Raw genomic sequence first — 24,846 nt, 5'->3', positions numbered from 1 at the left:
AACGACTGCCATTCGGGTGTGCATCCGCCCCTGCATTGTTTCAGCAATATCTACAAACTGTTTGTGCGTCGGTCCCTATGGTCATCATTTTACCATCATCACAGACCACAAACCTTTGACATCGCTTTTTCATCCGAACAAGCCTGTACCTCCCCGTACAGCGCAGAAATTCATTCGCTGGTCTATTTTCCTCTCGCAGTACCGCTACGATATCTTGTATCGGTCCACTGCTAAGCACGGAAACGCCGATGCGTTGTCCCATTTGCCTGTTGCTGAGGATAGGGCATTCGATTCCCCAGAACTTGCTTGCATGTTCATTGATTCGGAAACCGATGACGTGGTCGAATCGTTTCCGATTGATTTTCGTCGTGTAGCTACAACCACAACTGCCGACCCTGTCTTTGCTACCGTTCTGCGTTTTGTTGCTACACAATGGCCCTTGTCAAAGTCACGGATCAGGGATCCGTTGGTTCGCCTAATTTTTGCTCACATGGAGAGACTTTTTGTTCGCCTTGGTGTTTTGCTGTTGTGTTCTGATAATGATCAGTCCAGGCTCGTGGTACCACGTTCGTTTCAGTCCTCTGTCTTAAAGCTTCTCCACCAAGGGCATTGGGGTATAGTGAGAACGAAACCACTTGCTCGTCAGCACTGTACTTGGTTCGGAATCGATGCCGCGATTACGACTATGTGCTCTTCTTGCGTGGTGTGTGCCGAACAATAATCAGCAATACCGCGGAAATTCTTTGCATGGCAAAAAGCCACATTCCCTTGGCAACGCTTACACGTCGATTTTGCTGGTCCATTCTGGAATGCTCTATGGTTGGTTGTGATAGATTCATTCAGTAATTTTCCTTTTGTTGTCCACATGTCTTCCACGACATCACTGCCACCATCCAAGCGTTATCTGCTATCTTTTGCGTTGAAGGTCTTCCACAGACAATTATTTCCGTCAATGGCCCACAATTCATGTCCACAGAATTTCAGTCATTCTGTGAGGCCAATGGTATTCAGGACTTTTAAGTCACCGATGTTGCAGTTGAAAGAGTCGTATTCTCGGGAGGAGGCGTTATTGCTCCTTTTGTCCTCGTATCGCTCTCAGCCCTGAGATGGTCGCTGGCCGGCTGAGTTGCTCCACGGTCGTCATAATCGGACCTTGATGTCTTTGCTACATCCACCGCATCAGGTTCCTTTGCAGCGGCAGACACCTGCTTTTGCCCTAAGCGACGTTGTCTGCTACCGCCACTATCGAGGTTCACAGCGATGGTTTGAAGGGCGCATACTTCGCTGCCTCAGACGCGCTATGTATCTGGTTTCGGGGGCCTCTGGTGAGGTGCGCCGGCATCTCAATCAGCTGCGCCTCTGTCGTCGCACGGGACCTGCCGCTCGCCGTCTGCTTTCATCGACGATGCCGTCCGGTCAGCGCCACGGGGACCAATCTACTGGCTCGCCTCAGCCCCAGGTGTTACCGACGCTGCCTTCCATTTTGCCCCATGGCGACGCGCCGCCGCCGCCGCCGCAGTGGACGCGACGCTGCAGTAGTCGGGCGCCTCCCTGGGTCAGGTGCCGCCGAGCACTCCCAGGGACCAGTTGTCCTTCGATATGGAACTCTTGCCCGCTCCGGACCATATGTCGTTTTCGCCTGTCGTGTACCCCGACGCGATGGAGGTCGACCCTTCGGCCCCTACTGTCTCTTTACGGGCGCATACACCGCATGTTGGCGTGCACCCTGGAGTAGGTTTTCAGTCGTTCCCTAGCTGCCCGCGGTCTGAATGGCAGGGTGCGGGTGGCACAGCCTCGCCTGTTGTTAGGCTCCCCACCCGTCGCATGTCAACATGGGGTGCTCCCCACGGCGGGCGGAGGCCTTATACCACAACCGTCCGCCGATTTGCGGGGGAGGAATGTGGTGTCACCGCCAGACACCTCACTTGCTAGGTGGTAGCCTTTAAATCGGCCACGGTCAGTGATTGCAGACCGAGCGCCGCCACATGGCAAGTCAAGTCTAGAGAGACTTCCTAGCAATCGCCCCAGATGTATAGCCGACTTTGCTAGCGATGGTTCACTGTCTATATACGCTCTCATTTACAGAGACGGCAGTTTAGCATTGTCTTCAGCTACGTCATTTGCTACAACCTAGCAGGGCGCCATATTCAGTTACTATGTCTTCTGAACATATCATATTGTGACTCATGTACCGTTAAGAGCGACGTTCATCATTAATGGATTAAAGTTAAGATTCAAACTAATTACGTGCGCTTTCTGAATTCAAATTCCTTGTCATGTTCCAAACCTCACGTCAGTATACACTCCTGGAAATTGAAAAAAGAACACCGTGAATTCATTGTCCCAGGAAGGGGAAACTTTATTGACACATTCCTGGGGTCAGATACATCACATGATCACACTGACAGAACCACAGGCACATAGACACAGGCAACAGAGCATGCACAATGTCGGCACTAGTACAGTGTATATCCACCTTTCGCAGCAATGCAGGCTGCTATTCTCCCATGGAGACGATCTTAGAGATGCTGGATGTAGTCCTGTGGAACGGCTTGCCATGCCATTTCCACCTGGCGCCTCAGTTGGACCAGCGTTCGTGCTGGACGTGCAGACCGCGTGAGACGACGCTTCATCCAGTCCCAAACATGCTCAATATGGGACAGATCCGGAGATCTTGCTGGCCAGGGTAGTTGACTTACACCTTCTAGAGCACGTTGGGTGGCACGGGATACATGCGGACGTGCATTGTCCTGTTGGAACAGCAAGGTCCCTTGCCGGTCTAGGAATGGTAGAACGATGGGTTCGATGACGGTTTGGATGTACCGTGCACTATTCAGTGTCCCCTCGACGATCACCAGTGGTGTACGGCCAGTGTAGGAGATCGCTCCCCACACCATGATGCCGGGTGTTGGCCCTGTGTGCCTCGGTCGTATGCAGTCCTGATTGTGGCGCTCACCTGCACGGCGCCAAACACGCATACGACCATCATTGGCACCAAGGCAGAAGCGACTCTCATCGCTGAAGACGACACGTCTCCATTCGTCCCTCCATTCATGCCTGTCGCGACACCACTGGAGGCGGGCTGCACGATGTTGGGGCGTGAGTGGAAGACGGCCTAACGGTGTGCGGGACCGTAGCCCAGCTTCATGGAGACGGTTGCGAATGGTCCTCGCCGATACCCCAGGAGCAACAGTGTCCCTAATTTGCTGGGAAGTGGCGGTGCGGTCCCCTACGGCACTGCGTAGGATCCTACGGTCTTGGCGTGCATCCGTGCGTCGCTGCGGTCCGGTCCCAGGTCGACGGGCACGTGCACCTTCCGCCGACCACTGGCGACAACATCGATGTACTGTGGAGACCTCACGCCCCACGTGTTGAGCAATTCGGCGGTACGTCCACCCGGCCTCCCGCATGCCCACTATACGCACTCGCTCAAAGTCCGTCAACTGCACATACGGTTCACGTCCACGCTGTCGCGGCATGCTACCAGTGTTAAAGACTGCGATGGAGCTCCGTATGCCACGGCAAACTGGCTGACACTGACGGCGGCGGTGCACAAATGCTGCGCAGCTAGCGCCATTCGACGGCCAACACCGCGGTTCCTGGTGTGTCCGCTGTGCCGTGCGTGTGATCATTGCTTGTACAGCCCTCTCGCAGTGTCCGGAGCAAGTATGGTGGGTCTGACACACCGGTGTCAATGTGTTCTTTTTTCCATTTCCAGGAGTGTAGTTCTTCCCGCCTCACGCCAGCCTGCGTGAGCTAAAACGCGTGCATTTCGGCCTCGTGTAGTAACACGGTGTTGGCTCTTCTGCCAACACAACAAATACCTTCTTGGTACTGACGCTAGACACTAGAACGAACTACAGTTCATAGCGCCGTTTATTTAGATAAAATGCTTCAAAATCTGTACGTCTAGAGTTTCATCATGCGTAAAGACCAAAAGTTTTTTGTCCTTATCTATTACATCAGAACGCTTTCAGATCTACTACTATACACTATACACTATGGGTGCATCTGGAAGAATCTTGTGCACTTTGATCAGTACCATAAGAAAGATTGGTGCGGAACTATAGTTATGGGCCCTGGCCGCTCTATTCCTTCACAGCACGCGGAATGTAGCGGTCTACTTCTGGTCAGCTGCATATTAAACCAGTGACAGTGCTGCAGGGAGGGTCGGTTAAAGACAATGTGAGGAGATCTTTCAGTCTCTAACTTTATCCTAAGAAAGTGGGAATGCTCTGGTTTTTTTTTTATTTTAGGGCACAAACCTGCTATGGTCATTAGCGTCCGGTCCGTGACTTAGGAAACAGTAAAAAACCGAAATTGAAAACCAGCAGCAATGGGAACGAAAGTCATAAAATTGGAGAAACTAAAAGCAGAAGGAAGGTTTAAAATTCACTACAGAAAGGGGTTGGTTGTCCCCAAAAAAAGCTTCAAATGACTGACGTCATTTCACTGGCACTAATAAACTTGAGAACGCGGTCGGCTGAGCGCGTGTCATCTGCTAAAATCGACGATATATCAGGCGATAGCTGTAGACGGGAGCGTAACGGATTAAAATAGGGGCATCCAATTAAAAGGTGTCTTACCGTCCACAGCTGAGAGCAGTGGGGACAGAGTGGGGGAGGATCGCCGCTTAAAAGATGTCAATGGCTAAAAAGACAGTGCCCTATCCGGAGTCTAGTTAAAATTACCTCCTCCCGACGACGCGTTCGGGAGGAAGAGGTCCAAGCACAAGGCAGAGCTTTCACGTCCCGCAATTTATTATGGGGAAGTGTCGACCAATGCGCGTGCCATAAATGAACAACACGACGACATAAAACGCTCTGTAGATCGGCGAAGGGAATCGACTGAATAGCTGGCCGAAGAAGAGAGACTACAGCCGTGGCTGCAATATCGGCCGCCTCATTTCCACAGATACCAACTTGTCCCGGGAGCCAGAGGAACGCCACCGAGACGCCCCCCCGGTGGAGCAAGCGCAGACAGTCCTGAATCCGGTGGACCAGAGGGTGCACAGGATAGAGAACTTGGAGACTGAGGAGAGAGCTGAGAGAATCTGAGCAGATAACGTACTGTATCAGCTGATGGCGGCGAATGTAGTGGACAGCCTGGAGAACAGCGTAAAGCTCCGCAGTATAAACAGAACACTGGTCGGGAAGCGGAAATTGATTTGGGGTGTCGCCAACAATATAGGCACTCCGTACAACTAACGATGTTTTCGAGCCGTCGGTGTAAATAAATGTGGCGTCCGTCATTTGTGCACATAGAGTAGCAAATGCCCGACGATAAACAAGTGAAGGGGTACCATCCTTGGGAAATCGACAAAGGTCATGGAGCAGGCAAATCCGGGGACGGAGCCAAGGCGGTGCTGTACCCCAAGTTGTCAAGAGGGTTTTCGGAAAGCGGAAGGAAAGAGATTGGAGCAGTTGACGGAAGCGGACTCCCGGTGGTAGTAGGGAGGAGGGGGCCTGCATACCCTACATCAAAGGAGGCGTCGAAAAAAAGGTCATGGGCTGGATTAGCAGGCATGGAAGAAAGATGGCTAGCATAACGACTCAGAAGGACTGCTTGCCGATTGGACAGCGGAGGTTCAGCTGTCTCAGCATAAAGGCTTTCCACAGGGCTGGTGTAAAAAGCTCCAGACACTAAACGTAATCCACGGTGGTGGATAGAGTCAAGACGCCGAAGAATAGACGGCCGAGCAGAGGAGTAGGCTATGCTTCCATAGTCCAATTTCGAGCGCATAAGGCGCGATAGAGGCGGAGAAGGACCACTCGGTCCGCTCCCCAGGAGGTACCATTCAGGACACGGAGGGTGTTAAGGGATCTCAGACAGCGAGCCGAAAGATAGGAAACGTGGGAGGACCAGCACAGTTTTCTGTCAAACATAAGACCCAAGAATTTAGCGACGTTTGAAAACGGAAGGTTGACAGGACCTAGATGTAAGGAGGGCGGAAGAAACACGCTACGTCGCCAAAAATTAACACAAACGGTCTTACTGGGAAAAAAACGGAAGCCAGTTTCGATGCTCCAAGAGTGGAGGCGATCGAGAGAGCCTTGAAGACGTCGTTCAAGAAGACTGGTCCGTTGAGAGCTGTAGTAGATCGCAAAATCGTTCACAAAGAGGGAGCCCGAGACATCAGGAAGGAGACAATCCATAATTGGATTGATGGCAATGGCAAACAGTACCACACTCAGCATGGAGCCCTGGGGTACCCCGTTTTCTTGGGAGATAGTACGGTAGAGAGTAGTGTTCACCCGCACCCTAAATGTGCGCTCTGCCATAAATTCGAGAAGAAAAAGGGGCTGCCGACCTCGAAAGCCCCAAGAGAACAGTGTGCGGAGGATGCCTGTCCTCCAACAGGTATCGTATGCTCTCTCCAGATCAAAAACTATTGCTACTGTTTGGCGTTTCCGGAGAAAATTGTTCATGATATAAGTGGAGAGAGCAACAAGATGGTCAACTGCAGAACGATGCTTTCGGAATCCGCATTGGGCAGGTGTTAGACTGCGGGATTCCAGCCACCACGCTAAACGGTAATTCACCATACGCTCCAAAACCTTTCAAACACTACTCGTGAGAGAAATGGGGCGATAGCTGGAGGGGAGATGTTTGTCCTTTCCAGGTTTCGGAACAGGAACGATGATAGCTTCTCGCCATCGTCTGGGAAAAGTGCTGTTGGTCCAAATTCGATTATAGAGGCGAAGGAGGTAACGCAGACTATGGGTTGCAGCAACATTTGGACGTTGATACCATCCGGTCCTGGGGCGGAGGAGCGAGAAGAAGAGAGTGCATGTTGGAGTTCCCGCATGGAGAAAACAGTATTGTAGCTTTCGTGATTTTGAGAGGAGAAAGCAAGAGGTCGCACTTCCGCTGCACGTTTCTTCGGGAGAAACGCTGGCGGGTAGTTTGAAGAGCTCGAAATCTCAGCAAAGTGCTGACCCAACGAGTTAGAAATTGCGACGGGGTCCACTAATGTGTCAAGCGCTACAGTGAGCCCAGAGACCGGGGAGAAACTAGGCGCCCCTGAGAACCGTCGAAGCCGACTCCAAACTTCCGAGGAGGGAGTGAAGGTGTTAAATGAGCTAATAAAGAATTTCCAGCTTGCCTTCTTGCTATCGCGGATGGCACGACGGCATCGCGCTCGGAACTGCTTATAGCGGATACAGTTGGCCAAAGTAGGACGGTGGCGGAAAACGCGGAGAGCACGTCGCCGCTCACGTATTGCATCACGGCCTGCGTCGTTCCACCAAGGAACGGGGGGGGGGGGGGGGGGGGGGCGTGGTACTGAATGTTCCGCAGCTGTAAGAATAACGTCGGTAATGTGTGTGACCTCATCGTCGACGCTGGGAAAGTGACGGTCATCGAATGTCGCTAGAGACGAAAAAAGTGTCCAATCAGCTTGGGCAAACTTCCAGCGTCGCGGGTGCATATATGGCAGGTGAGGTTGCAGCCTAAGGACACATGGAAAGTGGCAACTCGAGTGTGTATCATCAACGGCGAACCATTCGAAGCGCCGAGCTAGCGGAACAGTGCCGACCGCACGGTCCAAATGAGATAAATGTATCGTGGAGGCAGACAAAAATGTATGGACCCCAGTGTTGAGGCAAACTAGATCCGCTTGGTGGAAGACGTCTAGCAATAGTGAGCCATTTGGACAAGGATGTGGAGATCCCCAAAGCGGGTGGTGGGCATTGAAGTCCCCAACCAGCAAATAGGGGGGTGGAAGCTGACCAAAAATATGAAGGAGATCAGCTCGTGCCATTGGTGTGGACGATGGAATGTATACAGTACAAAGACAGGACGTGTATCCAGAAAGGGAAAGACGGACGGCGACAGCTTGGAAGGAAGTGTTTAAATGGATTGGATGATAATGGAGAGTTTCATGGAGAAGAATCATGAGTCCTCCATGTGCTGGAGTGCCTTCAACAGAGGGGAGATCATATCCGATGGACTGAAAATGAGGGAGAACAAAGCGGTCATGGGGACGCAGCTTTGTTTCCTGAAGACTGAAGATGACTGGCGAGTAGGATCGCAAGAGGATAGACAATTCATCCCGATTGGCTCGAATGCCGCGGATATTCCAGTAGATAATGGACATAGGGTGAACAGAAAATGGAGGAATGTGACCAAGGTCGCTGTTAACTCACCGACCGCTCAGAGCTTGCGACCGACAGCATGGAATGGCATTCAGCCGAAGGCAGAAGATCCTGATCCATAGGTTGTTCAGGAGCAGTTCCTGCCACCAGCGATCGGCCGGTTGATCGGCCGCCAGCAGTGCGCCTCGGCAACACAGAAGACGGCCGAGGTCGATTCCCGCCAGGTGGTGCTTGGTTGGTTGGTTGGTTTGTGGGATTAAAGGGACCAGACTGCGATGGTCATCGGTCCCTTTTTCCAAAAAAAAATTAAAACCGCCCAAAGAGAATAAAAAAAGAAAAAACAGCAGAAAGACGTCAGACGACAAAGGACGAGAAAGACTCCGACAGAGATCAGACAAAACAAAGTAAAACACACAGAGTGTGACGGTGGTTGGCCGACCATAGAGAAAAAAAGAGGAAAAGCCAACCACCAAGAACACATTAAAAACTCAGTTTAAAATCAGAGGCCAAAAGCCAGAATCAACGCTAAAAAAAAAAAAACACTTAGATTAAACTATAAAAACGCCCTGCCCGAATAAAACTAAAACTAAGTCCACCGTGGCAGAGTCATCTAGTAAAAGGGCAGGGAGCGTGTCAGGCAGTGCGTAAGTCTGCCTGAGCACAGCTAAAAGCGGACACTCCAATAAAATGTGCACCACAGATAAAACGGAGCCGCAGCGACACAGAGGTGGGTCCTCACGGCGCAATAAGTGGCCGTGTGTCAGCCGAGTGTGCCCAATGCGCAGCCGGCAGAGGACAACAGACTCCTGGCGGGAGACCCGAATGGACGACCGCCACACAGTCGTCGACGCCTTGATACAACGGAGTTTGTTCGGTACGGGCAGGTTTCGCCATTCAGCGTCCCATTAAGCGAAGAGTTTGCGGCGTAATAGTGCCCGCAAATCAGTCGCCGGGTGGCCAATCTCCAGAGATGGTTGACTGGTGGCCTCTTTCGCCAGGCGGTCAACATTCTCATTCCCGGGGATCCCAACATGGCCTGGGGTCCAAACAAAGACCACAGAGAGGCCGCAACGGTCAAGAGTAGACAGGGACTCCTGGATAGCCATCACTAGACGGGAACGAGGGAAACACTGGTCGAAAGCTCGCAAACTGCTCAGGGAGTCGCTACAGATAAAGGACTCACCTGAGCAGGAGCGGATATACTCTAGTGCTCGAAAGATGGCGACCAGCTCAGCAGTGTAAACGCTGCAGCCAGCCGCCAAGGAACGTTGCTCGGACTGGTCCCCTAGAGTGAGCGCATAACCGACACGACCAGCAACCATCGAACAGTCAGTGTAAACAATTCCAGAGCCCTGATACGTGGCCAGGATGGAAGAAAAGCCGCGGCGGAAGGCCTCTGGAGGGACTGAGTCCTTCGGGCCCTGTGCCAAGTCGAGCCGAAGGTAAGGGCGAGGAACACACCATGGGGGTGTACGCAAAGTGGCCCGGAAAGGAGGTGGAACAGGGAAAAATCCAAGCCCGGAGAGAAGCTCCTTAACGTGCACGGCGATCGGACAACCCGACCGGGGCCGACGCTCTGGCAGATCGACGACCGACTGCGGGAACAGCACACGGTAATTTGGATGCCTGGGAAAGCTAAAAACATGGGCAGCATAAGCAGCCAGTAATTGTTGGCGTCGGAACCGCAGTGGAGGGACACCTGCCTCCACTAGTAAGCTGTCCACAGGGCTGGTGCGGAAAGCACCAGTGGCAAGGCGTATCCCGTTGTGGAGAATGGGTCCAGCACCCGCAACGCAGACGGGGATGCTGAGCCATATGCCAGGCACCCATAATCCAGACGGGACTGGATTAACGCCTGGTAGAGCCGTAACAGGGTAGAGCGGTCGGCGCCCCAGCGGGTGTGGCTCAAACATCGCAGTGCATTGAGATGCCGCCAACACGCCTGTTTGAGCTGCCGGATATGAGGCAGCCAAGTCAACCGGGCATCGAAAATCACCCCCAAAAACCTGTGAGATTCCACCACCGAAAGAAGTTCGCCGTTAAGAGAAAGCTGCGGCTCCGGGTGGACAGTACGTCGCCGGCAGAAATGCATAACGCAGGTATTGGTTGCCGAAAACTGGAACCCATGCGCTACAGCCCAAGACTGCGCCTTACGGATAGCGCCCTGCAGCTGACGTTCAACAGCTGCAATGCCAGTAGAGCTGTAGTAAAGGCAGAAGTCGTCAGCATACAGGGAAGCGGAGACAGAATTTCCCACGGCCGCAGCAAGCCCGTTAATGGCTATTAAAAACAGACAGACACTTAAAACAGAACCCTGTGGCACACCGTTCTCCTGGACGTGGGAGGAACTATACGAGGCCGCAACTTGCACGCGGAAGGTACGACACGACAGAAAATTGCGGATAAAATTCGGCAGAGGACCCCGAAGACCCCATCCATGAAGCGTAGAAAGGATGTGATGACGCCATGTCGTATCGTACGCCTTCCGCATGTCGAAAAAGACAGCGACCAGGTGCTGACGGCGGGCAAAGGCAGTACGGATGGCCGACTCCAGGCTCACCAGATTGTCGGTGGCGGAGCGGCCTTTACGGAACCCACCCTGAGACGGAGCCAGAAGGCCCCGAGACTCCAGTACCCAATTCAAGCGCCGGCTCACCATCCGTTCAAGCAACTTGCAAAGAATGTTGGTGAGGCTAATGGGACGGTAGCTGTCCACCTCCAGAGGGTTCTTTCCAGGTTTCAAAACGGGGATGGCAATGCCTTCCCGCCATTGCGACGGAAACTCCCCCTCGACCCAAAGACAGTTGTAAAGATCGAGAAGGCGCCACTGGCAGTCCACTGAAAGGTGTTTCAGCATCTGACAGTGGATGCCATCTGGCCCAGGAGCGGTATCAGGGCAAGCAGCTAGGGCACTGCGAAATTCCCACTCACTAAATGGAGCATTGTAAGATTCTGGGTGGTTGGTGCGAAACGAAAGGCTCCGACGTTCCATCCGCTCTTTAATGGAGCGGAAGGCCTGGGGGTAATTCGCAGAAGCGGCACTCATAGCAAAATGCTCTGCTAAGCGATTTGCAATGACGTCGGAGTCAGTACAAACTGCTCCATTCAGTGAGAGCGCAGGGACGCTGACAGGTGGCCGATAGCCGTAGACGCGTCGAATCTTGGCCCAGACCTGCGATGGAGTGACATGGAGGCCAATGGTGGACACATACCGCTCCCAGCACTCCTTCTTGCCTTGGCGGATAAGGAGGCGGGCCCGCGCACGCAGACGTTTGAAGGCGATAAGGTGGTCTATGGAGGGATGTCGCTTGTGACGCTGGAGCGCCCGCCGGCGATCTTTAATCGCTTCAGCGATCTCAGGCGACCACCAAGGCACAGCCTTCCGCCGAGGGGACCCAGAGGAATGGGGAATGGCAGATTCGGCGGCAGTAACGATGCCGGTGATGACCGATTGAACCACCGCATCAATGTCATCAGTAGAGAGAGGCTCAAAAGCGGCAGTGGAGGAGAACCAGTCAGCCTTATTCATAGCCCATCTGCTAGGGCGCCCAGAAGAGTGACGCTGTGGTAGTGACAAAAAGAGCGGAAAGTGGTCACTACCACACAGGTCGTCATGCACACTCCATTGGACAGACGGTAAGAGGCTATGGCTACAGATTGAAAGGTCAATGGCGGAGTAGGTGCCATGCGCCACACTGAAGTGTGTGAAGGCACCACCATTTAACAGCGAGAGATCGAGCTGCAACAATAAATGCTCAGCGATGGCGCCTCGACCTGTTGCCACTGACCCACCCCACAGAGGGTTATGGGCGTTGAAGTCGCCCAATAGCAAGAAAGGTGGCGGCAATTGGGCGACCAGTGCAGCCAGGACATGCTGCGAGACATCACCATCCGGTGGAACGTGAAGACTGCAGACGGTAACAGCCTGTGGCGTCCACACGCATATAGCGACAGCCTCTAAAGGCGTCTGGAGAGGGACAGACTCGCTGTGCAGAGTGTGGAGGACATATATGCAGACGCCACCAGACACCCTTTCATAAGCTGCTCGGTTCTTATAATAACCCCGATAGCCACGGAGGGCGGGGGTTCGCATTGCTGGAAACCAAGTTTCCTGGAGAGCAATGCAGAAGAAAGGGTGAAGGCTGATAAGTTGGCGGAGCTCAGCTAGATGGTGGAAGAAACCGCTGCAGTTCCACTGGAGGATGGTATTGGCCATGGCTGGGAAAGGCGTGACGGGACTGGGAAGGCAGATTACGCCGCCGGGTCACCTGCTGCCTCCGATTGAGCACCCGCGCTAGTGCTGTTCATGGCGTCTGAGGGACCGGCGAGATCGAGGTCCTCAGCGGACGCCAGAATCTCCACCCCGTCCTCAGACGCAGAGCCGGAAGGTTGCGGTGGGGAGGCTGCCACCGCGAGTTCCTTGGGCTTAGAGCTCTTCTTCTTTGGTTTCTCACGCTGCTCCTTGGGTTTAACTGGCTGGGAGGGCTTCACCGATTCAGTCTCCGGGACTGAGGAGGATCGTGAAGCCCTTCGACCAGCTGATTGTGGGCACTTACGCCACTGTCGGTCGTCAGCCTTCCCGCTGGTGGAAACCTGGGAAGGGAGGGACCCAAGGGACCCCTTGCGAGTGTGAGAAGCCGAAGAAGTTGGACACTTCTCCGGCTTAGAAGCAGGGACGGACGTCCCTGATGGGGGGGATGGTGTTGCTCCTGATGTAGGTGGCGCAGGAGCAACCCGGTGGGTAGAGCCCCCCACTGGCAAGGGGGCAGGAGGAGTTGTACCACGCAGCGATCCGGCCGGAAGTCGCGAAACTGATGGGGCGAGCACAGGTGTTGTAGCAGCGGCATAGGAAGATGTCATTTTCACTGGATGTAATCGGTCGTATTTCCTTTTGGCCTCAGTATAAGTCAGTCGGTCCAGGGTCTTATATTCCATGATTTTGCGCTCTTTCTGGAATATTATGCAGTCTGGCGAGCAAGGTGAATGGTGCTCCCCGCAGTTGACGCAGATGGGTGGCGGGGCACATGGAGTATCAGGATGAGATGGGCGTCCGCAATCTCGACATGTGAGGCTGGAAGTGCAGCGGGAAGACATATGGCTGAACTTCCAGCACTTTAAGTACCGCATCGGGGGAGGGATATAGGGCTTGACGTCACATCGGTAGACCATCACCTTGACCTTTTCGGGTAAAACATCACCTTCGAAGGCCAAGATGAAGGCACCGGTAGCAACCTGATTGTCCCTCGGACCCCGATGAACGCGCCGGACGAAATGAACACCTCTACGTTCTAAGTTGGCGCGCAGCTCGTCATCTGACTGCAAAAGGAGGTCCCTATGGAAAATAACACCCTGGACCATATTTAAACTCTTATGTGGTGTAATAGTAACGTTAACATCCCCCAACTTGTCACAAGCAAGTAACCTGCGTGACTGGGCGGAGGATGCTGCTTGTATCAGTACTGACCCAGAGCGCATTTTAGACAAGCCCTCCACCTCCCCAAACTTGTCCTCTAAATGCTCGACCAAGAACTGAGGCTTTGTGGAGAGAAAAGACTTCCCATCAGCTCTCGTGCAAACTAAGAATCGGGGCGAATAACTGTTACCTCCATCCTGAGACTTACGCTCGTCCCACGGCGTGGCCAGGGAGGGGAACGTTTTTGGATCGTACTTCTGAGCATTAAATTGAGCCCGAGAACGCTTAGAGACTGCTGGCGGCTGGCCGCCAGCGAGAGATGATGTACCACGCTTCATTGCGGGTCATCCGCCCTGTTGCCACCTACTCCGACCAAGGGCCCTCCCCACGGGCGCCACCCAGCCACAGCAAAGGCCACCTGGCAGGATGGCCGTTGCCGGGAGTCCCGATACCCCAGGAGGATAGGCATCTACTCCTTGGCATACGTGGGGAGTTAACGGCGCAGGCATCAGTAGAGCGATCCCTGTGTTGTCAGGGGGCTACAACCAAGAGGGTACATGGCGGCCCCACCACAACGGACTGGCTACCGTGCTGGATCTTAGGTGCAAAACTGTCCACGGTCGTCGTCGCAGTTAAAAGAAACACTGCAGAGTGCAGCGTGGTAATCGCCCAAGAGATCGAAAACGAGCGGGACACCATTGCAACGACGAGAAAGCCGGCTAAAGATCTAATTGCACGACGGATACAGTGCACCATGTAATGCGCCCTTCCCCAATTGGCTCGCTCTTCGGAAGAATTTAGAAAGACGGAGGTCAAACCCGAGAGGGGACCATCACATAAGGCCGAAACATTTGAGACTCCTTTTAGTCGCCTCTTACGACAGGCAGGAATACCGCGGGCCTATTTAACCCCCGAACACGCAGCGGGCCAGGTGGTGCTGTAGATGGGACACGCCTTGGCGGAGAAGGAGAGGAACTGGGTTTCCTTGTAGCCTTCTTGGAAGTATGATGTTTAGATGAAGGAGGAACCGATGGTTGGGAAGTTGCGGTACGTAAAAACTCTTCACAAGTATGCTCTTTTTTCGAAATCTTGGTGTCTGACTTTTGGGCTCGAGATTTAGCAGAACCCGACGAAGGGTGAGCCATAGAGTGGGCAGGCGAAAGTGGTGAGGTTGAACGGGCGATCATTGCGCTGGCCGATCTGACGACAGTGGTACTAAAGGTGAGGTCGCAAGTCTGCGTGGCCGCCTCCTTTGTTGGCCGAGGAGAAGCAAGGACAGTGCTGTATTTTCCTGTATGAGACCCGGTGGGCTGTCGACTGGCGAATAATTTTCGAGCAGCAAAGGTCGACACCTTTTCCTTCACTCTGATTTCCTGGATGAGCTTTACGTCCTTAAAAACGGGGCAATCTCGAGAGGAAACAGCGTGGTCACCCATACAGTTGATGCAGCGAGGGGATGGATTTGGACAAGCACCCTCATGGGCATCCTCGCCACACGTAACACATTTGGCCGGATTGGAACAGGATTGGCTCGTGTGATTGAACCGCTGACAGCGATAGCAACGCGTAGGGTTTGGGACGTAAGGGCGAACGGAAATTATCTCATAGGCTGCATTGATTTTCGATGGAAGTTGAACTTTGTCAAATGTCAAGAAGACAGTGCGGTTTGGAATGATGTTCGTGTCAACCCTTTTCATAACCCTATGAACAGCCGTTACGCCCTGGTCAGACAGGTAGTGCTGAATTTCTTCGTCAGACAATCCATCGAGGGAGCGTGTATAAACGACTCCACACGAGGAATTTAAAGTACGGTGCGGTTCCACCCGGACAAGGAAGGTGTGTAGTAGTGAGGTACGCAGCAATTTTTGTGCCTGGAGGGCACTGACTGTTACTAACAACAAGCTGCCATTTCGTAATCGGGAACAAAATTACAGGACCTGCAATTGCATCGACACCTTTCTGAATAATGGAATGGTTGACCATGGAGAAGTCGTGACCTTCGTCAGACCGAGAATCATCAAGGAACTGTTGCAACGATGGAAGAACTGTCTGTGGCTGAGACTCAGTGAACTTACGCTTGTGAGCAGACATAGTGGAAGGTGAGGAAACCATTGCGGAAGAATCCCCATGATTACCGGCGTCTCCGATGGCGCGCTCCTCCCTTGTGGGGGCCTTCTCTGAGGGCACTCCCGCCTTAGGTGATTGTTCACACCTCAGGTCACACCTCCCGACAAACGGACGGAGGGACCAATCGGCACTTTCGGAAGGTATCAGCTCGGGTAATAACCCCTCCCTGGGCCTGGCCGTTACCAGGGGGTACTTATGTGTCCTACCTGTCTACCCAGGGCGGGGAATTACGCGTTACCCCGTCACCGGCTCCGCAATGAAATGCGTGGGTCGGCCTTCAGACACGCACAGGGAGGAAAAATGAGAAAGGGAAAGGAAAGAAGAGGGGTCTCAAACGCCGCAGCGGAGAAAAGTGCAAAGAGAAGAGGGAAGGAAAAGAGAAGGACAGAGGAAGGTCGAAGACTTGCAACTATAGAAAGCAAGGAATTTGTAACAGTTTCGAGCGTCCGTCTCTGGACGTAGGCACAAACCATACTCCCAGAGGGTGAGAAAGTGATGGAAAGAGCCAGAGTTGAGGGGGGGGGGGGGGGCGAGGATGGGGGACAGGGAAGGATGCGGAAAGGGAGGGTATGCAGCCCGGAAAGGAAGGAGGGCCACGTTAGTTCGGGGTCCAGTGCTCGCTACGGGGGTAGGGGGGGGGAGGGGGGGAATGCTCTGTGACCTCCATATGTATAGGGGAAGATCGTAAATTACGCACTATGAGCGAAGTGCTAGAAATATGTAGATCGCTGTCTGGTACACTTCGATGTAAATGTTTGAGACCTAACAACGAATATATTTACCTACATTTGGAGGGGCAGTTTAGTGATGATACAGAAATTGCAAAGCATGCTGCCGCGTCCTTGGTCAATGTTGAAATTACAATAAAACTGCAACATCTTGTCGACGTCTCTGGCGCTCACATTGAATACATTGTGTAGGTGGCGGTTAGTAATAAAATGAAGATTGTGCCTCTCCACTTGTCTGACATTTATGCCCATGTCCAGTTTCTAATCCGTTGCTTACAGAAACAATTCCATACGTCTTTCTTGCATTCACAGACACAGATTTTCACCTGGTGGCCAAACCTAGTACTGATTTTTTCCAGCGTTATTCGGTTCCGTATTATCTCATTAGAATATGTTTCAAGTTTCGCTGCCATACGATAATTGCAGCCCACACTGGACCTCTGTGACTACCTGCACTTTAATTTGCGCCCAGTACTTCGTTTTGCTATGAGACACAATACACTAACTACCCAAAAACGACTACGTTAATTGTTGCATGTTGTACCTGAACTGCTTCCACACATGCCTAACACATTCTCATTTGTGTTAAACATATTGGGACAACGGAAAGACCACAAAACGAACCTAGCAATTTCATGGTTGGAAGTGAAAAGTCAGGACTGTACTTTTAATCCCTTGTTCCTCATGTTAAGAAATACATATCTGCCAAAAAACATCAGCTACAATAGTTAATTGCGAGTATTATTCCCTCGTATCGTGATGAAACGTAACATGTAACTGCAGTAATTGAGCTACCTCACAGTCATTTCTTTGATGCTGCATATTTTCTGCAGTTTGTAAAACCAAAGAAGAATTAATTGGATTGTAGGTTCTTTTTCATATGCACCCCTTCAGGAAATCTACTGTTCTTCCTTCAACTTCATTCTAATACCTCTGTAATTTGTAACTGGTACTATCCTCCATCACTGAAGCAACAAATTCGTTGCACAGTTTATAGTTTAGCATAGTGCACGAACTGTTCCAGCATGTGCAGAACTTCGGCTCGAAGCATGAACAGAATCCACTTTTCTTAAAGTGTCTCAAGAGCTGTTATACAATTATCACCACAGAGAAGGCTTTCGCGATATTCCAAAAATGTAATTTTATTGGAAACCCCGGTCAGAGACAAAATTATGCAACATGTCCGGCGAAATTTTGTATCAGTCATCCTCTCCTGTGCGTCTTTCATAGTACTCGTATTTACTCCGGTCAGCTTGTAAGACAGAGATTTAGGAAACAGATTTTAAATTGTAAGACATTTCCAGGGGCAGATGTGGACTCTGACCACAATCTATTGGTTATGCACTGTATATTAAAACTGAAGAAACTGCAAAAAGGTGGGAATTTAAGGAGATGGGACCTGGATAAACTGAAGGAACCAGAGGTTGTACAGAGTTTTAGGGAGAGCATAAAGGAACAATTGACAGGAATGGGGGAAAGCAATAGAGTAGAAGAAGAATGGGTAGCTTTGAGGGATGAAATAGTGAAGGCAGCAGAGGATTAAGTAGGTAAAAAGACGAGGGCTAATAGAAATCCTTGGGTAACAGAAGAAATATTGAATTTAATTGATGAAAGGAGAAAATATAAAAATGCAGTAAATGACGCAGGCAAAAAGGAATACAAACGAGATCGACAGGAAGTGCAAAATGGCTAAGCAGGGATGGCTAGAGGACAAATGTAAGGATGTAGAGGCTTGTTTCACTAGGGGTAAGATAGATACTGCCTACAGGAAAACTGAAGAGACCTTTGGAGAAAAGGGAACCACTTGTATGAATATCAAGAGTTCAGATGGAAACGCAGTTCTAAGCAAAGAAGGGAAAGCAGAAAGGTGGAAGGAGTATATAGAGGGTCTATACAAAGGCGATGTACTTGAGGACAGTATTATGGAAATGCAAGAGGATGAAGATGAAATGGGAGATATGATACTGTGTGAAGAGTTTGACAGAGCACTGAAAGACCTAAGTCGAAACAAGGCCCCGGGAGTAGACAACATTCCATTAGAACTACTGACGGCCTTGGGGGAGCCAGTCCTGACAAAACTCTACCATCTGGTGAGCAAGACGTATGAGACAGGCGAAATTCCCTCAGACTTCAAGAAGAATATAATAATCCCATTCCCAAAGAGAGCAGGTGTTGACAGATGTGAAAATTACGGAACCATCAGTTTAATAAGTCACAGCTGCAAAATACTAACGCGAATTCTTTACAGACGAATGGAAAAACTGATAGAAGCCGACCTCGGGGAAGATCAGTTTGGATTCCGTAGCAATGTTGGAACACGTGAGGCAATACTGACCCTACGACTTACCTTAGAAGCTAGAGTAAGTAAAGGCAAACCTACGTTTCTAGCATTTGTAGACTTAGAGAAAGGTTTTGAAAATGTTGATTGGAATACTCTCTTTCAAATTCTGAAGGTGGCAGGGGTAAAATGCAGAGATCGAAAGGCTGTTTACAATTTGTACAGAAAGCAGATGGCAGTTGTAAGAGTCGAGGGGTATGAAAGGGAAGCAGTGGTTGGTAAGGGAGTGAGACAGGGTTGTAGCCTTTCCCCAATGTTATTCAATCTGTATATTGAGCAAGCAATAAAGGAATCAAAAGAAAAATTTGGAGTAGGAATTAAAATCCATGGAGATGAAATAAAAACTTTGAGGTTCGCCAATGACATTGTAATTCTGTCAGAGACAGCAAAGGACTTGGAAAATCAGTTTAACGGAATGGATAGTGTCTTGAAAGGAGGATATAAGTTGAACGTCAACAAAAGCAAAATGAGGATAATGGAATGTAGTCTAAGTCGGGAGATGCTGAGGGTAGTAGATTAGGAAGTGAGACACTTAAAGTAGTAAAGGAGTTTTGCTATTTGGGGAGCAAAATAACTGATGATGGTCGAAGTAGAAAGGATATAAAATGTAGACTGGCAATGGCAAGAAAAGCAATTTGTTAACATCGAGTATTGATTTAAGTGTCAGGAAGTCGTTTCTCAAAGTATTTGTATGGAGTGTAGTCATGTATGGAAGTGAAACGTGGACGATAAATAGGTTAGACAAGAAGAGAATAGAAGCTTTCGAAATGTGGTGCTACAGAAGAATGCTGAAGATTAGATTGGTTGATCACTTAACTAATGAGGCGATATTGAATAGAATTGGGGAGAAGAGGAGCTTGTGGCACAACTTGACTAGAAGAAGGCATCGGTTGGTAGGACATGTTCTGAGACATCGAGGGATCACCAATTTAGTATTGGAGGGCATCGTGGAGGGTAAAAATCGTAGAGGGAGACCAAGAGATGAATACACTAAGCCAGGGGCGTGCAGGAATCCTGCACGTGTGAGGTGCACTTGCACGCGTGCAGTTAACAGGTGTTCTGCGTGCACACAGGGGCAAGCTGCCCACCCGCTTATCTCCCCTCCCCACCATAACTTCTGTCCGCTCCTTCCTCTGCAATGCGTTTTGTTTCCTATCTTGCTTTATTGAATGAAGGAATAAGGTTAGTAGGAGTGCTTGAAAGATATCGTGGTTTGAAAGAGTACCTATTACCTACGATACATTTTATTTAATTATCGTAGGTGGAGTGGAACAAATTTTCTACATACAAACGCAAACAGTTACTTAAATTTTCATGACTGATATCTGCTCTTAACAGAGACTTACTAATTCAGCAAATGGTTTTCGATCTCTCGCTATATTAAGCGCAATCTTTTAACTTGCACGTACTGCTGGGCTATTATTGTTGTCGTCCTAAAAAATTAGTGCTCCATAAAATGTTAAATCAGTTAGATGAGAGACATGACGAAAGAAAGTTGCATATCTCTCGTGACCACAGCAACTACGACAGATTCATTTAGTATCGTCACATCTCTCTTCTTAAGCTCAGTCAATTTCCCCATCCGCTCAGAATCCGACAATAAACCGTACTAGTCCTTGTGAAATTTGTTATAGTGGCCTTCAATACTAAACTTCCACATACTAAACATTTCGAATTTTCACATTTTTGCACAAAGAAAAAATTATTCTCCCATTACTTTTTAAAAGATAGCAAATCTCCACTTCTCCGTTTCCTTGTTTCACTCTGCATTTTCCAGTTCTTGAAATACAACGTTCACTACTTAGCGGTCGCTTCGTATCAACGTCCGCAGCTTAGCCTGGCACTACACTGCCGCAACCTGCCGGCTGTCGCCACTGCCCCGGTGGACGATTGCACACGTGCAGCGCTGTGTGCTCATGAGCCGCGTGCAACGTTTGCCCGCCCCTGCACTAAGCAGATTCAGAAGGATGTAGGTTGCAGTAGGTACCGGGAGATGAAGAGGCTTGCACAGGATAGAGTAGCATGGAGAGCTGCATCAAACCAGTCTCAGGACTGAAGACGACCACCACCACCACCACCACAACAACAACAAGACTGTTTGTTATAACGAGGAAGGAGAAGAAACGGGGACATCACACAAATTATGGAAGAATATAACGATTCCAAATTTACACAAAAATTTCATTCTACTACTTTTCGGTCTAGTGCATGATAAACTGGAGCGCATGAATGAAATGTCAAACTATTTCCTAACGTAAAGCTTTTTGCTTGTAGTAGACCAAATAGGTATTTCGTATTGGTACTGCGTGAATTTATTGTCGTATTACAAAAATGTAATTATTGCCAAAACAGTGTCACTTATCTGGTGTGTGTTACAACTGCTGCAATATTAGAAAGGCCTATTTTGTTTCATCCGGAACACAGTGACAAAATAGACGTAATCAGATCGAGAAACCACACCAGTCTTGGGTACTAATTGTATTAAACGCTTTTTCAGTATTAGACAACGACATTTACATTTTTCATGTAGCAGAAAGTTTAACGAACTTTGATAAGGTAATAGTTCTTTCGCAGAAATGAAAGGACGCGATGTAAAGTTGTACCAAGATTAGAGAGAAAAATCGCTGGGACATAAGAATTGAAGAAATGTGTACTGTCTTGCCTGTCTCTTGTCTTTACTGGTTTTAGGTATCCTATATTTAGTTTTATGTTACACAGAACAGCAAGTTATTAGCTAATAGGCAATGAAGAGTCCAGATTTTGTGAACTTGTTCTCCTGGTTACAAATAATCCTATCCAGTATTAATTGCGAGGGGTTGTGCAGAATGTCAAACCGGCTGACTGGGAGTAGGATAGGCACTACAGGACATTTCAATTTCCACTGTCCTGAAATAGTTTGATGGCATCCATTACAAAATATATACGTTTGAGTTCCACAGAGCGAAATACAGTGACGTGCGCTATAAGAATGTTGTTTGAAAGAGGCGTGGCACTGCACACTTAATACCAAATAACGTATCTTACATTTCCTCGAAGATATATGTTTTATGTATCAGACTCTTCAGGAAGTTGTGCGCTACAAAATGAACTTATTTTCGAAAATTCTTTTTTTAAATTTTTGTCGTTCTGATGCGCAGAGCAGTCTGAGTTATAGGGGGACGAGGGTAGTCTCCACGTGACTTGTGTTTACATTTAGTGATTTTTCTGTTTGCCCTTCGTTTACTGCTCTCACGTCAAATGAAAACAAGACGGGTTCCTGTGGCTGGGAGCTATTAAGTGAATTAAAATATATTCACGTAATTACGGAAGGCTAAAATATGTTACTGGTTTCAGACTATTTCCACCTTTCTGACAAACATTAATTGCCTTGCAGAACAATAGTTATTTTTGTCGGTATGCTGAAGAAATTTGGCTTTTATTAGGGTTCCCTGCTGAGGCATTGAAGGCATTGAAACGAAGTGTTTAACTCCACACTATTGGCTAGTTTCAACTGTTCGCTGCGTTTCAAGTCCACGTCTTGATCTTCTAGCGCTTATTGCATTATACCATAACAAAGAACCAAGCATGAGATAATACAGTACTGGTACTCTAAGAAAATTTATGTCCCGAAAACCACAATGAGAAGCTTCATATCAAGTCGAGGTCTAAGTCATTGGGAATGTGGACATACGAATGTCCACTGTAAGGCGAACTATGGATTTTTGTACGGTTCACGAAATTCCGACGCTCTTGGAGTATCCTCTCACGTCTTGTTGCTTTTATGACAAGAAGTAAGATCTTTTAATGTTTTACACGTACGAACTTAAGGGCTTCCTACGTAACTATAGCTGCGCTGTCTGGCAACTGCTGAAATGAATATTTCTAACAAGTTGCGGGAAAATATTGCGAACAGTTATTCGAAAAGCGTTGTTTTTAAAGTAAATTTCCTTTTACGGAAGATGAACTATGTGCGAAAATGTACTATGAATTTCCTATATAACAGAACGTTTGCTCTCTTTTAAAAATCAGCTCTTTGATGAGCCATTTAGAAGAATTTCTAGCCCAGAAGATCAGAGATTTATGTCGGTATTAAAAATTTTACTGGCGTATTCGTGTGATGTATCAAATTGTAACATGCGCTAAACAAATCAAAATTACATGTGAAAGTTTAGTTTCTCTTGTCGCTTATTAGTCTTCGATACAAAAAATTATATGCTAAAGCTTTGCTTTTCTTGTTGCAACACTATGTATATTAATTTAAACCATTAAATTTTCCTGTAGTTGGAATTCAAATTTATACTTTCGTGATACGAAAATACGCAGCGTACATATTGCTGCACATCACTAATCTTTCCAAAACGCGTTTTTTCACTCCGAGTTTCGCTTTCTAAAGTGCAGGGAAATTCTACGCTGTTGTATAAAACCATACCCATTGGGGGATACGTTTTACAGTTCCGAGGGAAAGTATACTGTCACTTAACACACAAAAAGTGTATTTTCACCCGGGAGAAAATTAATTTTAACCGAGAGATCCGGGAAAAAACTGGGCATTTTTTTGTCCTTGTGCGTGTATACACCCTGAAATAGAACGTTATCCACAAGACAACAGTCTGTGTTTATGTAATGTGCTGTGTCAAATAATGCACCTTTTATACGAATCAGTCCACGTATGTCAATTGTCTTAGATAATTTTTTATTAATAACTTACTTAGTAACAGAAGGTCTTAACGGTTTCGGACTGCAAGAAGCCTCTTCTTTGACATGCCTAATTACAGTAGAAATATTTGAGATAACATCTGAAACGCTGAATTCTCGATAATTTGCACCTAGATGAATTAATTCTTAGCCTTTTTTTTGACACTGTCATCAGAAACACCTCTCACCTTTAAAAGGTGTCACCTCTTCAGCACACATTGCAACAAACTTCGTTGTTTTTTTATTACAACCTACATTCCTGAAGGTGGTGTCAGTATGGGATTTCTTACTACTGTATTTCTTTAAATGAGTTGTTCCCGACTTGAAACACTATAACGATCAGTTTACGCGTGACACACATGCTGTAGAATTTCTGTTTTAGTTTACAACAAATATTTATTCCTTACTTCGCTTTTTGGACTCTCCCGCTTCCTCTACCTTTACGCATTGGTTTCAGTCTTACTTGTTACTGCAAATGCTTCCTCACTCTGCGTGATTAAAAATACACCACGAATGAGAAGCCTGTGCTGGATGTAGTTGCGCAGGGATGAAGGCACGTTCAACGTTTTTGGAGTCAAACATTACCCAGGACTCGGCCATGGCCTCCACGCTCGGCCACTGTTGACTGGAGCGGGCAGGCTGTCCATATAGGCTGTGCTCAGGACACCTCGCATTTTGTGCTCGATTACTCCGTCATGGAGGACTAGCCCACCCCAACATCAAATCCTCTACTATGTACCTATCTGTCAAATGCATGCTCAACTTTTCTTTTAAACACGAGCCACAGTACTTCACGTTTTCCTCCAGAGCCATTTCGTCAAGGACCTTACACACACACACACACACACACACACACACACAATTTATTGACCCACCGACAAACTTCAGCGCCGCCCTGCTCCTAGAGCTGGTTGTGACGATGTGTTCTACGAGATACCATTTAGCGTTCCACAGGAAAAGAACTGGGATTTGGCTTGGCTGTTCGAACTAACAAGGCCAGAAAAAGCCGTGATAAAGCTGTGGGTAAAGAAATGGCTAATGCAATGGACCAAATGCACCTACGCTTTGTTACTTACGGAGCTGAGACCCGAAGATTTTCGGAATTATTTAAGAATTGATGAAAAATGCTTTTCGTAGGTTCTGAACGTCGTCAAACGATAGCTACTCACGATTTTCAGCCACTGGCGGAATTTACGAGGACCTCAGATTCAGCGCAATTAATCCACAGAATTATTATCTAATATGTTTCTTGAAATCTGCAAGGTGATTCATTGTTGCTTGAGGAAATATTCGTGATAAAGCAGAAGCGAATCTAATATTAAATTATATTAATGTAAACTGTATGAATTTATGTTCGTATGTAATAATAATATCCCCCATAAGTTCAAGAAACTGATTTCAGATGAGAAGGACGACTGCAAATGGCGGCGGCGCGTATTATGTAATAAATTCAGCAACATATTCATAAGA

The sequence above is a fragment of the Schistocerca nitens genome, unplaced genomic scaffold (assembly GCF_023898315.1).
Source record: "Schistocerca nitens isolate TAMUIC-IGC-003100 unplaced genomic scaffold, iqSchNite1.1 HiC_scaffold_380, whole genome shotgun sequence".
Classification (NCBI taxonomy): Eukaryota; Metazoa; Arthropoda; class Insecta; order Orthoptera; family Acrididae; genus Schistocerca; species Schistocerca nitens.
This window is presented reverse-complemented; position numbering follows the sequence as displayed.